The 17371-nt window shown below is 41.0% G+C and overlaps 1 long non-coding RNA gene across 1 annotated transcript in view; it reads right to left on the reverse strand.

The window, feature by feature from the left end:
* Positions 1-603: 603 nt before the first annotated feature.
* The window catches only part of LOC123499372, a 210198-nt gene continuing 193430 nt past the window's right edge, over positions 604-17371 (reverse strand). Inside the window, exon 4 of the long non-coding RNA XR_006672964.1 lies at positions 604-688. This is a non-coding gene — a long non-coding RNA (uncharacterized LOC123499372). The remainder of the gene's footprint in view (positions 689-17371) is intronic.

Genomic DNA, 17371 nt, shown 5'->3' on the forward strand with positions numbered 1-17371 from the left:
AACCAATGCAGGGACCCGCTTGAGAAGGACTGAAGTTCTGAACAAATCATTTCGTTTTGATATTCAGGCAAGATAAGATTTTAGAGGTGAGGTACGAAAGACGGTATCTCTTGATGCAATAATGATAGTACATAAACTATATATACATATGTTTTTAAGACGTGTTTGAGGTTAATATTGATCCATTGTGATTATGTCCACTGATATATCTGTTTGCAGCCGATCATGCGTTTACTCAAAATTCCATAAGTTAAGAGTCAGGAGAAAGACATTGTAACTCTTGGAACTTTTGGTGCATGTAATAACGTGAATATGTCTCGTATAGGGTAAATACGTATTTTTTGAACCACTGTGTCGTATGAGAAGACACTATGAGGAGTGATATCCAGATATGGTTGTGGAAAGATTTTACACAACAGCAATCACAAAAACTGCTACCACACTGCAACGATAATGTAAGGAAAACCTGGCGAAGGGATGTAGTGTGGAATGTGATTACTTCTGTACTTCTTTGTTAACAGTTACGAGAAGAGTTCAACCTCATTTCAGAATATGCGACATGGATTCATTCTTAATATATAACTAATCATATTAAAGACTCACCTTTGAAGATCTTGAGAGAACAGAGGCCTTGAAGATGTAAAATCAGCCCGATATTCAACAAATAGGCCTCAGGCGACATGCACATCTGCAAAGAAGAGGAAAAAAATTGTAATTAAGATCATCGCCATGTTCTCTGTGGCGGCTTAACGAAAGGGACAAGATGGACACAAAGGTTGTTTCTGTTTCGTAATGTTGAGGAAATCCTTTACGGAATACTTATGGTAACTTACCACGGGCAGGAACGGAAACACGCGGAACCCAGTGCGCAGGTTCTCCTAAGCGGCGAGGAGGTCACGCCGTCCCGCACATGCACAAAGGCTTCCGCGTCTTTCTTGCTGGTCATTAGATGCGTCAGTATTTTCTTCCGTTTTCCCCAGGTGCGGATAACGAGTGCACTCACGCGCCAGTTAATCATGGACACACCCATACACGTGACTGCTGGCACCTTGCTTCAAACTGTCAGTGCCAAGAATTTCATCGTGGTTTACTGTTTCACTGTTCATATCTTTAGCGAAAATCTATATTCCACCCGCCTCCATCGAGCTTACTCCATAATCCCCTTTCAGGACATACGAACAAGATCAACAGTTTTACAAATTTACAGCCACCTTCAACGTGACATGTGGCCATTTCCGTCTTGAACGTTTCTATCTCCTTCGTGTTGCTGGCGATTCAGTCTTGACAGAAGGAAACTTTGGTGGCACAAATGAGGGACTCGTTCCATAGCTCGCTGCGTGCTCTGATTGCATGTGTGTTGGGGGAATATTTTCTTTATTACCTCGCCTCCAGCTGGCCTTCAAACGTCACTTCGAAATCCTCAAGCGAATAACAATTAATCACCAATAAATGGAACTATCTTTCTTTTTACTTATCGTTTAAGCTTCAGTGCATTTACAAAGTATAGTAATAAAAGTGGTATAATATATCCTGGAGGAAGTGGCAGTGGAAATTATCTGGCCAGCATCTCTCATGTCTTTTGATTCTGGGTGAAAGACGGAGGCCCTCACACTGGTTACTGGTGTACAAAAGGGACAAAGGAGGGACGAAGGTGTGAAGGTGGGTGAAGGTTTAAACCGGTTCAGGGAGAGGTGTTTGTCGGGCAGGGAGCAGGAGAAGAGAAGGATATCTTGATTCGATGTATAAGTTAGCAAACCAACGGGACCAAAGAGTGAGAGAAGAGAGCAAATTGGTGGCGGAGGGAGGGTGTAGGTTGTTTCTGAGGTAAGGGGGTGACGGAGGGAAGCTGTGGGTGGGTTCTAGAGCAATGAGGAGGCGCCGGCGTGTCTAGCGAGATCAAAATCCTGTTGGGTGTTGCTTCCCTGACCTACTTCACACCTCTCGCGTGAAGCCCGGAGGAGAGAGTCACGCAGGACCTTGCAAGCTTACAAAAGTGACAGTCACACCTAAAGTCACAACAGAGCATAGAAGATAGCGGTGACGTGAAGGGGTACTGAGGTATTCCTTGGTTCAGTAAACAAGTGTACTTACGTTCAGAAGTTAATTATTCTTCTGCACTTCTACTGTGTTTTTTTCTCATCTGTTGACAGTATCCTCACAAAACCTGACACATGAGAGAAAATCAACAGATCATAAGTTAAAATGAAAAAAAAAAAATCTCCAGTTATAATGAAAGTCACAGTGGCGGATAACTATCAAAAGACAGGGTAAGAGTGAAAGAGACAAAGGACAATGACCAGACTCTAGGTACCTTGATTCCTCTTCTCTGTCAAGGTAAGTACCAATCTCACTGTTATCTTGGTAGTTACATTTGTCGTCGTACTTTTTATATTTACATCTGTCTTCACGTTCTGGGTACCTTTGTTACTTTTTCTTTCTAGATACAAACTAATACGGAAGGACATTAACTACTACTTTGCTTGACGTCTTCTTCTCCTGGGTGACAAATGCACGAGGGACTGTCGATCTTGTTGACGTTGCCTCTGCTACTGATTGCCACTCCCCTCCTACATTACCAAGCCCACAGCCAGGCCCAACGTGCTCCAGATTAAGATAGACATATACGGCAAGAACTCACTTAGACGAGTAAAATAATTTTGGGTTGCTCGCTCCGCCCACTGCAGAGGACTGGACACCAATAGAAGTTTAGTGCCGGTTTTTGGACCTTCCTGCTATACTTCAAAATTTGTACCCATTTTTTCCTCCTACAGTTTGTCGTATCCCGGAGTTACTTAAGATGCTGATGCCCGACTTTCTTCTAACTGTACCCAGGTGGCTGATAAGGATCACTAACACTCCTCTGATTATGAATGATGGGGACAGGTAAAAACGCACATTTAATACACCTGTAACCTAAGATAGACAGAAAAGCTACAGTTGTCCCAGTTTTTTTTTTCCGCCTTTTATAAGCTTTTAGGCAATTCAGTTCATGATTTCATTTTATTCACTTAAAAACATGAAATTTAGTGCACTTGTTGGCATCACTTCATTACTCCTTTGAGCGCCTGTGCATTCCTTAGAGAAGAGGCATGCAGGAGTGGTGCAGGAAGGCTGAGGCATAGTGATGGGTGGAAGGATGCAGGCAACGTCCTTCCTTTTGAGGCAAGAAGGTTTGGGATGAATTATATACTGGGAGGCGAGGAAGAGAGAGAGAGAGAGAGAGAGAGAGAGAGAGAGAGAGAGAGAGAGAGAGAGAGAGAGAGAGAGAGAGAGAGAGAGAGAGAGAGAGAGAGAGAGAGAGAGAGAGAGAGAGAGAGAGAGAGAGAGAGAGAGAGAGAGAGAGAGAGAGAGAGAGAGAGAGAGAGAGAGAGAGAGAGAGAGAGAGAGAGAGAGAGAGAGAGAGAGAGAGAGAGAGAGAGAGAATATGGGTACTTAAAATAAGAGAGGAATTTTTATAGACCAGTTTGTTTATGATATCCAACCGAGCACCTGATGAACACACACACACACACACACACACACACACACACACACACACACACACACACACACACACACACACACACACAGTTTATTATCCTGGGTCCTGCATGCAACCGCGAACAAAGCACACCTGGCGAAGGACATTCATGACTAAGAGCACGTACACCTTTACCTAACTTGTCCGTCACCTGCCGTGCCTCCCTCAAGTACCTCAGCTTTCCTCTTTTCCATTTGTTCTCTTTCTTGTAGTCGTTTGATGCAGCTTTCGTTATCCTATTTAGATCTCTCAATTTGTCTTTCTATCCTTTTTCTTTAACTTAATCGTCTCTCTTTCTCTGATTTGTTATAGCCTTCTTTATCTTACCATGCTTTTATTCTCTCTATTTGTCCTTTAGTTCTATCCATTATAACTTTACCCTATCTCTCTTCTCTTCCATTTAATGCAGTCTGCCTTATCTTGCCCAGCTTTTTTCCTCTCCAATCGTTTTTAAATCGATCTATTCATTCATTATAACTTTACCTCCCTTTTTCTTCACTTCATTTAATATGGTCTACCTTTCCTCAAATGATCCTCCTTCCCTCCCTATCTGATCATAGCCCTTGCCTGACCTTTACCTACATCTCCCTTCGTCATATGACCTTTCCTACCTTGTCTGTCCCTCCCTCCTTTACCTGACTTTCCCTTCACCAAGTCTCTCTCTCTCTCTCTCTCTCTCTCTCTCTCTCTCTCTCTCTCTCTCTCTCTCTCTCTCTCTCTCTCTCTCTCATGCCTCTTTAACCAGACCTTTCTTTAAGCTGTCCTCTCCTTCAGTTTTCCCTTCCCTACCTTTAGCTCTCACTTCCTCTCTTTCGTTATCTCTCCCTTCCTTCTTCTTCTCCCTTGATTTCTAAAACTACTAATGGAGAGACATCAAGATAAACCATTTTCCGTTACCCAGTTCGAATAAAATCTTAGTCTTTTCTTTTTTTTCCAATGACGATTTAATTCACTTCGCCTCTGACAGATATCCTCCTCGTTACACGTTGGCAAGATGTTTCTGTCATAACTCTTAGATGCAATGATAATGTGAATATAGGAGACTCAAATGCTGATTTTTTTTTCGTGTTCTTTTTGTGTTTGAATTGGTGAAAGTTAAAGGTTTGCGGAGGGAGGTGGGGTGGTAAGGGAAAGGTGAGTCTGATTATATACACAGGTGAGGGGAATGACACACCGGTACTCGAGACCAAACAGGTGAGATTGAATATTGCGACTAGGTTGTAATCATATGTGTGAAGTGATATGATGTTTCTCTCTCTCTCTCTCTCTCTCTCTCTCTCTCTCTCTCTCTCTCTCTTCTCTTTCTTTCTCTGAACACACACACACACACACACACACACACACACATTTACGACCGTCACAAAGGCGCACCAGCTCCTCCCTCACAGCAAACACCGCTCTTTGCATGCAATGAGACAAGTGGGGCGTATTTTTCCTTCTTCCTTTATTCCTCGAAGTTTTCCCCGGCGCCTTTGACTTCCTCCGCAAACTAAAATGTGCAGATATTTTCTTTCATCGCCAAGCTTAATGCGAACATAAAGTTTGATGGACGACGATGACAAACTTTGTTATCACTGTTTCACTCCATTTGGGATTCCGTTGTGGCTAGCTTGCTGGTGTCTGAGGCACCTGTCTGCACGGGGTTGTCCTCTTCGATGGTACGGACGTCAGGTGGCCAGAGCAGTGTCTCCTAAAGAGGTCGTTTTTTTCTGGATCCCGTTTATTCTCCTTTTCGTAGGAATCTTGATAAAACTACCATCAGATGCTTTTCCCTCGCTGACACCGCCGCCGCGAAGAGATTGGGTTCCAAATGTGTGCTGAGGACATACTTCGGTGGAGAGTAACTGTAACGGAGCGGAGCGGAGAACATGCCAACCCCAAAATATGACAGTGTTGTCCCGAGGCGGCAAGGAACCAACAAAGCGGGTTCAGCCTGATTGTGCTGCACGATGATCCTCCCAAAATATTCTTCATGCGCCACAGCAAATACCCATGCTCACTGGAGGAATAATAGTAGCCGGGAAGTACTTTACAATCCATAAAATATACCTTCACTGGCCAGGTGGGTAGAGCTTTCCAAGTATTCATTTTCTCAAACAGAACGATATTTTTTTTTTCTTCATTTGGGTGCAGTCGAGTATCACCGCGGGCGAAGAGAAAACAAGGTGACTGACCTGGCTTGGCCTTGCCTTGCGCCGGCCCCACCAGACAAGTCCTGCACGCCCTCGCACGGCATTTCCTCCGCTCAGGTCACCTTGCACCTTCCCTCTGATTGGCTGGCACACACGACAGTTCTTGTGCCCGTGCAGCCTCCGCGGCCCCGCACACTTAAAGAGTACCTTCACCTCGGGACCACCTTCACCTGCTCCTCCGCCACAAGTTCGGCGCGAGGCTCCCTTTGGGGTCGATGATCAGTGCAGATATACTGAAGGCAGCACACACCACGCGCCGCCATTAAGCATTCAGGGAAGCATGAGAAACGGTCTCACGCAGCACCAATTAGAGTGTCCATCTGTCTTTCTACTTACTTTGTGGGTTGGCTTTTTAAGGAAGTGTTAACACGAGGAATGGTGTGTGTGTGTGTGTGTGTGTGTGTGTGTGTGTGTGTGTGTGTGTGTGTGTGTGTGTGTGTGTGTGTGTGTGTGTGTGTGTGTGTGTGTGTGTGTGTGTGTGTGTGTGTGTGTGTGTGCGTGAATAAACCGCAAATACACATCCTAATACAGGCAGGACAGGAGGCAACATTGAGCCTCTCCGCGACATCTGAACCCAAACATGTTTAGACAGGTCACACCACTCCCATCCCCTTTCCTCCACCACACACACAAACAATCCCTACTGGCATCTGGAATCCTCCCGAGAAGCCTCTGTAATCCTCACCTCAACATACCACCACCACCACCATCACCATCACCACCTAAGCTAACCTCACACCCAAATACAACACCGTCACTGCCACACCCAAGAAACAATACCTTCCTATCATTTCTCTCTCTCTCTCTCTCTCTCTCTCTCTCTCTCTCTCTCTCTCTCTCTCTCTCATCTGAATATAAACACCTTTCCATCAAGCATTATCCCTTTACAAGAAAGCTCACCTACTTGACCTCAACTCTCTATAAGGTCACGTGTCTTATTTGTATGCCTTAGATGTAGTAAATGTGTCCTAAATGTTTTTTTTTTATTATTTATTCTAGCTTCGTAAATCGTTTTGATCTCCGTTTTTAATGAGCGTCAAGTGTGAAGAGAGATTAGTGTGGATAATGACGGAAGGAGAAGCTGTGCAGTTAGTAGTTATCGGTAGTAAGCGGTAGTTTAGGAAGGTTATTTACCCCAATCAGCGTCTCACTATTTCAGCTTAATGAGCGACGAAAATGCAGCTACTGGACACACAGACACACACAATTATCGAGGAGTTGTGACCTTGTTGTCCCGGTGTGTGGTGTGTGCCTGGTCTCAGGCCTATCCAAAGATCGGAAATAATGAGCTCTGAGCTCGCTCCGTAGTGTAACGTCTGGCTGTCTCGTCAGAGACTGCAGCAGATCAAACAGTGAAACACACACACAGACGAATTCTAGCCCTACCTGACTCCCCAACACTCATGCACTCTCATCTTACAACCACAAGTCATAAGTCACTTCATGCCTTATAATCACCACCACAAACACACTCATAAGATCAAACACTCCTACCACTATTTGTTCTTCCTTTGAGTTCCTTCATATGAAACCTCTTAAAAAAATACTTACGGCAAAAGGAAAGCTCAGCATAAAAAAGATCCTCTATTTACACAGCCAGTAAACTCAACACTCATCCGAAGGGCCTCGTTAATATATCACGTTTAATTGACGCTCAGATAATGGCCAGCGATGGAGGAGTTTCAGAACCGCCTTGCACTGAAGGAGGAGAGGGAAGGGAAAGGAAAGCCTAGTTAAAAAATGAATAATAGAAGGGCAAGGAAGAATGATGGGTTGGAGAAAGGTGAAGAGAACGTAGAGAGATAAAAAGGAGGTAAGGATGGAAGGAATGAGGGTTAAAGAGGAATGATATAGAACGGTTAGGAAGGAAAGGAGGTGGTCCGAAAGAAAGGGGAAAAAAGGAGAATGGGAAAGAAAAGACGAAAAGAGGAATGTTTAGTTGAAAACAAAACAAAGGGAAAGAAGATTAAATAAGTGATGGACAGGTGAAAGCAGTTTAAAAGGTAAAATGAAGGAGAGAGAGAAGTGAAGGGAGAGAAGAATAGATAATGTAAGGAGAAAAATGAGGGAGAGAGAAAACCACGAGGAGTAAAGAGCAAAGGTAAACAAAAAAAATGAAGAAAGACGAAGATAGAGGAAGAAAAAGGATACGAAAGGAAAAAGGAAGGAAGGAAGGAAGGAAGGAAGGAAAAGAAGAAAAGAAGGAAGAAATATGAGGAGAAAACACTGAAAAAAGGCCTGCAGATAGAGATAAGGATATGAAAGAACGAACATTAGAGAGAGAGAGAGAGAGAGAGAGAGAGAGAGAGAGAGAGAGAGAGAGAGAGAGAGAGAGAGAGAGAGAGAGAGAGAGAGAGAGAGAGAGAGAGAGAGAGAGAGAGAGAGAGAGAGAGAGAGAGAGAGAGAGAGAAAGGATGAGATACAAGATAAAAGAAGAATGATGGAGGAGCAAAAGGTGATGAAGGAAGGAGGAAGGGAGAGATGCAGGATAGAAAGAGTGGAACAGAAGGCCAGGAAGAGAAAAGGAAGGAAGGGACGCGGGATAGGAGGCGGAGGATGAAAGAATGGCAGAAGGTCAGGAAGGAAGGTGGAAGGAGGGGGCCCTGAGGGAGGAGAAAGGAGAGGCCAAGGTGAGTCCTGTCCACCTGGTGGCGAGTGTTTACCTGGGAGAGTGAGTAGGTGACCCAGAGAACGAGGGAAGGTCGGGGGAAGAAAATGGCTCAGGAAATACGGTGAAGGGACGAGGTATGAATGGAATGGCAGGGAAGAAAATATGAAAGGAATGAAATAAAATGGAGGGAAGAAAAAAAGGTATAAGGGAAGATTATGAAGGGGAAGAAAGAAAAGAACTATGATGGGAAAGAAGAAGTGTGAAGATAAAGGAAAGGATGATGCGTGTATGGAAAGGAAGGGAAAGAAAAAAAGATTGAAGGCGTGTATGATATGTCTAAATAGGGGAATGTGTGTAAAAAATGAGAAAGTCAATACGAAAGACAATGAAGAGAAGATAATGGAGTGAAGAAAGAAAGAAAAAAAAAAAAAACGCATTAAAAGGGACATTTGTGCATTGTTTGTGTATTGTAATGGAAGAATGATGCAAGAGTTAAGTCCGCCACAACGCCGTAGAGAACACCACATCCTACCAAACCAAGAAAGATTGAAAGATAAAGAGAAAGAAAGAAAGAAAGGAAAAAGAATTCAGTCTATAACAGTGGCACCTAACATCCAAACTCACCAAACGAGAAACCAAAGAGAAAGTAAGGCAAAGAAAAAAGAAAGGAAGAAAATAGATACATAGATAGATAGATAGATATACATACAAAGACAGACAAACATACAGATAGACAGACAGACACACAGATAGGCAGACAGACACACAGATAGAAAGACAGGCAGAAAGACAAAATAAAAAAGAAAAAAAGAAACAACCAAGAAACAAAGAAAGGACAGAAAGAACCAAATCTACAGCGACACAGAACACTTGAACACATCAAAACTGAAATAAAAAGGAAAAAAAAAAAAAATCAGACCAGCCTAACCAAACCCAACAAAGTAACCTAACCCACCACAAAGCCACAGAAAAAAGGCCTTAATCCACATGAACCCACCGCAACCTTACACAAGCCTTTAATCCACCCACAAAGTCTAAATATAACCTATATGAAAACAAAAAAACACATCAACCATTCACTGCTATCTGATACATCTTTCCTTAATTACTAACCACCTTGAGACATCTTTATTTGTTTTACAGCCACCTCTAATCATTAAAATGGCTACTAATTACAAAATCTATTCTTTCCATCCATTTCCTTTCGATGATTATAAGGATTTCACGTATTTCTTCTCGTCCTGGTGATCGTTTCGTATCGCAGTCAAAGAGTTAAGAGTAGCCTCGAAGATTATAAATGTACTCATATTTATATCTATTATGTGTTCTAACCAATGCCTGTCCTTCGTCTTGCCTTCCCTGCCCTTTCCTTGCCACCCCGGTCCCTGTGTGTCGCAATGCTGTATCTAAGAGGCAATGGAACCTCCACAAGAAGGCTAACCTAAGTGTTGGGTGCTGTTTACTTGCTCCTACCATCAAGGACACTTCACTTGGCTTCAGGACTCTTTTTTTCCTATCACTCATGTTTAATTTGAATCATATTAGTTTTGCTTCTTTATTTTTTCCTTCTTCTGTGGTTCTCTTTTTTTTCTAAGGGGTAAGTTTGGTTTGTTTCATTTGTTTAAGAATTTTTTTCCTTTACGTCCTTCCCTTGAAAAATCATTCTGGCAACACATTACATCAACATTCACCTAACGTGCTACTGTTGACAATGTTTCTGCTTGGGCATTGTGCTGCTAGGCAAAATCTTTTCCCTCTATCATTTTCAGGGAGACGAAATCTTAAACCTTAGTCCGACAGTGGTAATACAACATCTATGCTTTCCATCACTTGAGTAACACTAAATGACTTTATCAAATTGAAATGAAACTATAGCCACAAAAAAAATTGAACAACACCATCATTTCTTTTCCATCACTCTTGTCTTATTAAATAATTCAAATCTGCACAAAATTATTCTATTGAATTTAAGAAGACAACAATTAAAATATACTCCAAAACTGAGTGAAAAAAGTTAAAGAAGACACACAAAGCCAGAAAAGAAAAAAAATCTCGTATCTTGAAGCTAGGCAAATTCAATAATACCGAAGAAGCCATACTACTCATAGAGAAAGCCAACAGGTTAAGTTACGTTTAAAGTGTTCAGTTCCATGTATTCTCACAATTTAGCGTCAAAAAAATATGCTGAACACGCTGCATTGAGAGCATCACGTTTAATCCCAAAGTCACGCATCATTCCACGCATTATTCATGGATGTTCTATCGGTGGTATCAGTGTAACCCCTTCCATCCACCCTTCACTTTCTCCACCCTTCCCTTCTCTCTCTCTCTTTTCTTACTAATCCGCATTCCTCCTTTCTCCTACCTTCTTACATACATTTCTCTCCTAAAGGTATTTTTCTTTTCTCCTGTGCATCTTCTACTTAAACTCAAGTGTTCCTTCTTTTCTACATTGTATTTACTCATTTCTCTTGCTCTTTTTCTCCTCCAGGTAAGCATACGGACACTCAAACACGCATAAATACAACTCAGCACTTGTGTACGTGAAACTCTGCATCACCTGCCTATAAAAATTAATCGTCAGAGAGAGAGAGAGAGAGAGAGAGAGAGAGAGAGAGAGAGAGAGAGAGAGAGAGAGAGAGAGAGAGAGAGAGAGAGAGAGAGAGAGAGAGAGAGAGAGAGAGAGAGAGAGAGAGAGAGAGAGAGAGAGAGAGAGAGAGAAACCTGTATACCTCCACAAAGACCCGGATAACGATTATAGATGAGAGAAATGGATAAAGGAAAAGAACAAAGGAGATAAAAGGCAGTGGATTCGAAAAAAAAGTACGGAATAGAAGACGATAAAAAACAAAACAAAAAGAGGAAACAAAAGAGAGACAGAGACGGAGAGAAAGGGAGTAGGGAGAAAGGGTACGAGGAAGAAGAAGAGGAAGATGATGAAGAAGAATTAGGAGAGTGACGGAATGCACACGATGAGGTGGGACCAAATAGGAGGGTAAGGTGATGGAGTACGAAGATGGAGGAGGAAATAGAGAAGATGGAAGAGGAGAAAATGGAGGAGGAGGAGGAGGAGGAGGAGGAGGAGGAGGGTGAACCTGAATAAAGGAGGTAGAACTGGAGGTGAAATAAGGCCAGGTGGAGTTTGAGTAATGTAAGAGTGGAGGAAAGGAGGAAATGAGAGTGGAAGGAATTGGAAAAAAGCTGCAAGGAGAGAACAAAGAATTTTAACTTCAGGTGTGAGTAAGAACAGGAGAATTTGGAAAGGTGGAGAAATGGAGCATGGGAACTGGTAGCAAGGGTGAGGAGGTGGAGGAGGGAGGTGATGGAAGGTGAAGGTAAGGAAGAAAGAGGTGATGGGAGGGTACGACGAGACGAAAAAAGAGGAAGGTAAGAAGAAGGAGAAACACAATAAACATGTCAGATGAGGGAAAAATGAGACACATATTTTGGGAGGTAAATCGTGTCAGTCTTTCTCTCTCTCTCTCTCTCTCTTTCCAGGATCGAGGGAAAGGTGTGAACCAGGAGGCAAGTGAAGCGTCGAGTCATGTTGAAGAAAGCAAAGCACCAACAAGCGAATGTAGCAAATGTTAAAATCTGCGAACAAAAAAAACATAAAACTAATAACAAAGTATACTGGATGACTAGGTGTTCCTCTAACTTAGGTCAGGTAAGAGGAGGGTCGCACCTGTCTTGCGGGGCCTCTCTCACCTGCTGACCCCCTTCGTACCTCCTTCCGTGGCCCCGTGATCCTCTTTCCTGATCCCACCCAATGTCTCAGTACCTTGCCATGGGTAGAAAATGAAGGATCTCACAATTTTACTCTATTTTTTGGAATGCATCCTTTAAACCACCTTACTTTATTGCCTATTTATTCATTCACTTATATCCTTCTGGGCTACGTTACTTATTTCCACTTGGCCATTTGATTTCGGGTTTTTAGTAAGTATTGCCTTCCTCAGTAGAAATTCTCACGGCAGGAAACACGTGACAAGTAGTAACCAGGTGAGATCACGGAGGCCAGTGTTTACCTCTCAGTCCCCAGCACCGGTCACGTATCGCTAAGCAGGTTAATTAAACAAGTGTTATTTCAAAGAGTTCAAATGCATGTTAATTAAGTTACCGTGGCCTTTCCTTTCCGACATGAGGGATGGCTGATAAAGTGTGTTTGTGTGTGTGTGTGTGTGTGTGTGTGTGTGTGTGTGTGTGTGTGTGTGTGTGTGTGTGTGTGTGTGTGTGTGTGTGTGTGTGTGTGTGTGTGTACTAACCTACATTTGACTCTCTCCCATTTTCGTCTCTCCTACATTAGAGTGTCTTTCCCTTTCATTAATCATGGACACATAATTGCACTTACTCCTACCGGTTCCTCCTCCTCCTTTCCTCCCAGCGCACCTACCCCATCATGGCTCCTCCTCTTCTCCTTGTCCCCCTTCCTCGCAGTCGTGTGTCTCCTTCTCCTATCTGAAAACGTCATTATTTACACTATTAACCTTTCAAGTTTTTGCCTCATCCACCGGAGCGTCTGTATCTTGTTTCTCTTACAATACCTCCACGCCATCAAGCTCTACTACACTTTCATCTTTCACTTTCCTCTTTTTTTCATCTACGAGTATTTGTTCTGGCCGACCTGTCCTCTGGCCGCCACCTTCCAACTCATCTATTATTCTCGCAAAGCTTTCAGGCAATGAGTTTCACCACTAGCTAATATTTACCATTCGTTGTTGTGCATATTACTGGGGCGGAGCGAGGCTGGGCAAGGCGAGGCAAGGCGGGGCGAGGTGGAGGCGGGCGTTGAGAGGAGCGAGATACATAGAGGAAACTGAAATGACGGAATTATGCAATGCTCTTTAATTAGCGCTGTCAAAATGTAGGCCTAGTTCATGTGAAGATTTCCTCATCCACGGATCTATTAATCAACTTTCACGACTTCATAATGGGCAGTGTGGCAGTCATTTTTCCTTCTATTCATGATAATCTCGGTGAATTAAAGGGTATTATTATTTTCTTCTCTCTCTCTCTCTCTCGTCTGTTTGCTTCTTTCTTTCTTCCTATCTCTCTCTCTCTCTCTCTCTCTCTCTCTCTCTCTCTCTCTCTCTCTCTCTCTCTTCCAACAATGATTTTCTCATTTGCATTTCCCGCGGCAAGCAAGGTGAGCGACCTGCTCCGTGCCTGGTTCGGCCTGGGAGGGTAAACACGAGGAGGAGCAGCAGCAACAGCAGCAGCAGCAGCAGCAGCAGCAGCAGAAGGAGGAGGAGGAGGAGGAAGAGGAGGAGGAGGAGGAGGAGGAGGAGGAGGTCACCTACAAACCCAAGTGTTATTCCTTACTCTTCTCCCTTTCTCTTCCTTTACTTCACGCTGGTTGGATCTGTTCATGCAAATCTCTTCCATGGTTTGATATTTGTGTTGCATTCCCCTCACGTACGTTTGTTGTTCTTAGGATATCATTTTTTTTTTCTTGCCATATTTCTTTAACTGTTGTTTATATTTTTTATCAATAAGTTTTATTTTTCATTGAATTTGTAATCTTCATGTTTATCTCAAACTTTCTTTTTCTCCTTCTTTCTCATTTTCTTTCTTATGTTTTGGAAAAAAAGGAAAAATCTCATGTGTTTTTCTTTACCATGCTTTCAAAATTACTTTCCGATATGAATGTAAAGCAAAATCTCTCCTCTCTCTCTCTCTCTCTCTCTCTCTCTCTCTCTCTCTCTCTCTCTCTCTCTCTCTCTCTCTCTCTCTCTCTCTCTCTCTCTCTCTCTCACACACACACACACACACACACACACACACACACACACACACACACACACACACACACACACACACCTCTCTCCACACCACGTAGAGTACAAAAAAAAAAAAAAAGAAAGGTGGTGGTGAGGAGGAAGGTCAACTTTCGTGTCCTGTGACCTTTTTTCCGTCGGTGTCACAATAGTTTCCCTTCTCTGACCTCCAGCGGCGAGAGGGGAAAGTGGCAGTATTGAGTATTAACAGAAACACTCTCGTAGGGCTGGTTTTCCTTTCCCTTATCCTTCACATTCGTTCCCTAAGTGTCTTCTCGCCTTGGTTGTTCGTTTGAAATGCCCATAATCTGCCGCCATGACCAAACAAGGTGCTCACGCGTGGGAAGGAAATATTTAAGTCTACTTACTGCTTTTGGTGTTTGTGTGGTATTTGTAACCTTTTTTTTTCCTATTGGTTTTGTTTTATTGCTTTGGTGTTGTTGTGTTTTAAATTTTGTTCGTTGCTTGATCGTCGAAATCTTTCACTTTTACTATTTTTGGTGTTTTTCAATTTCTTTCTTCATTGGTTGATTGCTAATGTTCATCTGTTTTATTGCTAGTTTTTCTCTTTTATTTTCCTCCATTGCTTGGTCACAAATTCTTTTATATTTTATTGTGCAACTTGGTGTTTTTCATTTCCTTCATTCATTGATTGCTTGTAGTTTTCGATTTTGCATTTTTCATTTTTTTTTCCAGCCATTCCATTTATTCTTATTGTCACTTAATAGTTCCCATATTGTTTTACTTTTATTGTTTCATCGCTATTCCTTTTTTCTTCTTTTTGACATTTTTCTTACATTTCTTGATAGATAATGTTTTTCTATTTTATCGTTCTGACATTTTCATTTTTTTCCTCCGTTTGTTAACCACTAATGCCTTTCAGTTTTATTATTTTGACAGTTCCCATGCTATCTTCTCAACTGGTCGATCAATGATTTTATAATTTTTCTTTCATTTCCACTCAACATTTTCAACCTTAAATTCCTTCCTCTTTAATCATTAAAAGGAAAAGCAGGTTTGTATTCAGACAAATGAGTGGAAATGATACTGAAATTATACTAATTTATACGAGAAAGTTAATGTTCAAGGAAAATCCAGGTATTGGTGGAACTTATAAAGCATACAACCTTTGAAATATGTTTGATGAATATCTGGGTAACTGTTGTTAGTAAGAAAACTTTATAACCAAAACATGAAAACGTACAAATAATCAAGGAAAGGAGCGCTGATCATTTTTCGTTCTATGGAAACTACGAACATCGGCGAAAGTAAAAATGAAAACTGTAATAATTGTTATAGAAAGGAAACTCTCTTAACAAATGAACAAAAGAAAATGAAGGAACACTATGTAAATTTGATGTTATAAGAGCCATGATAAAAAGAATAAAAAAAAAAATAATAAATAAAACTATTACAAACTGCTTTAAAGAGAGAGAGAGAGAAAAAAAAATAAAACAAACTTAATATATAAAATGAACATGGAAAAAAAGAATAATGAACAAACAATGTCTATAAAAAAATAAATCTACCGAAGACACGAATATATAGACAAAAAAAAAAAAAAAAATCAATAAATACGATGAATTAATCAGACAATAAATAAAACAAAATAGAATAAAGAAGAAAAAATAATCTGCTAATGAAATACTAAATGGTCTGTCTACGAAAATTAGAGTCAACATTAACACCAATACTTTATGTTTCGTGTGTCGAGGCAAGACATGCTCCGCTGATTAGTGCCTCGCCCGGGGAACGTTCCTCTGCCTCTTTTTTCACCCTGTCACTTTGTACAATTTGCATTCATATTTGTATTTACCTTTATTTTTGCACTTTTCGTGGCTTAGACATGTTTGAAAGAAGAAGAAGAAGAAGAAGAAGAAGAAGAAGAAGAAGAAGAAGGAGGAGGAGGAGGAGGAGGAGGAGGAGGAGGAGGAGGAGGAGGAGGAGGAGGAGGAGGAGGAGGAGGAGGAGGAGGAGGAGGAGGAGGAGGAGGAGGAGGAGGAGGAGAAGAGGAAAAAGAAAAAGAAGAAAAGAAAAAGAAGAAGAAAAGAAAAGAACAAGAACAAGAACAAAAAGAACAAGAATAAGAACAAGAACAACCAAAAACAAGAGCAAGAAGAAGAAGAAGAAGAAGAAGAAGAAGAAGAAGAAGAAAAAAAAGGAAGGAAGGAAGGAAGGAATAAACAAATAAATAAATAAATAAATAAATAAATAAAGAAATAAAGAAAGAAAGAAAGAAAAGAAAGAAAGTAAGGAAGCAAAATAAAAAAGAGCTAATGAAAAAGAAAAAAAAAGAAAGAAGAGAACAGAGGAAGAAGAAAAGGAAAAAGAGAAAGATGAATTTTTATAGATATTTGCCTTCATTTCCTAATACATTTCCTAACACTCAATCTGCTCAATTAATTTGTTTATCTACATTGAATTTACTTGTTTCCTAACACTAATGTTTGCTAATTACACTTCCTATTTTGATTTTTTCTTGTAGTTTCATTCACTGTCCATTCGGGTGTGTAAATCTTATCTTCACGCTCTATTTCTCCCTGCAACGTACAATTACACTAAGCTTTTTCTTTTGTATCTTTTTTTTTATGGGTTGAAAGAATTGCTTTATTTCTTCATCTATTTGTAGTTTTCTTAGTTGATTTTTGCTGCCTTTTGTTCCTCGTGTTGCCTTTACTTTTTTGTTTTCTCCTTCGTGTTTCTTCATGATTTTTTTTCTGTATATATTCAACATTTTCTCTTTTTTTTTTTTTCAAGGTTCGAAAGAATTACATTTTTTTTTCGTCTATTTGTAGTTATCTTAATTGATTTTTGCTACCTTTGTTTCTCCTGTTGCATTTACTTTTGTTTTGTTTTCTTCTTCGCGTTTCTTAATTTTTTTTTTTTTGCAGATTTTGTTGTATTTCTTGTTTTCTAGTAGTTATCTTTATTATTATCTATTATCTCTTTTTCCGTTTGTTTTTCTCTTTCGTGTTTCATCATACCAATCAATGACCTTATCTTTCTCTCACATTTCTGCTTCAACTATTTTCATTACTAATTATCACTGTTCCACCTGTTTTTCTCATTCGTGTTTCATCATACCATCACTGACCTTATCTTTCTCCTAAATTCCTGCTTTATCAACTACTTCCATGCTTATCTTGCTGCCTTTCACATTCCCTCTTTCGTTTTCTCTTACTATCTTATCTTATCTTCAGCTGTCTTCTCCTCAAGTCAGTTTAAACTTCTTTTTTTTTTCCCATTTTTCCTACTAATTTCTGCCTCCTTT

Source organism: Portunus trituberculatus, chromosome 49 (genome assembly GCF_017591435.1).
Source record: "Portunus trituberculatus isolate SZX2019 chromosome 49, ASM1759143v1, whole genome shotgun sequence".
NCBI classification, from domain to species: domain Eukaryota; kingdom Metazoa; phylum Arthropoda; class Malacostraca; order Decapoda; family Portunidae; genus Portunus; species Portunus trituberculatus.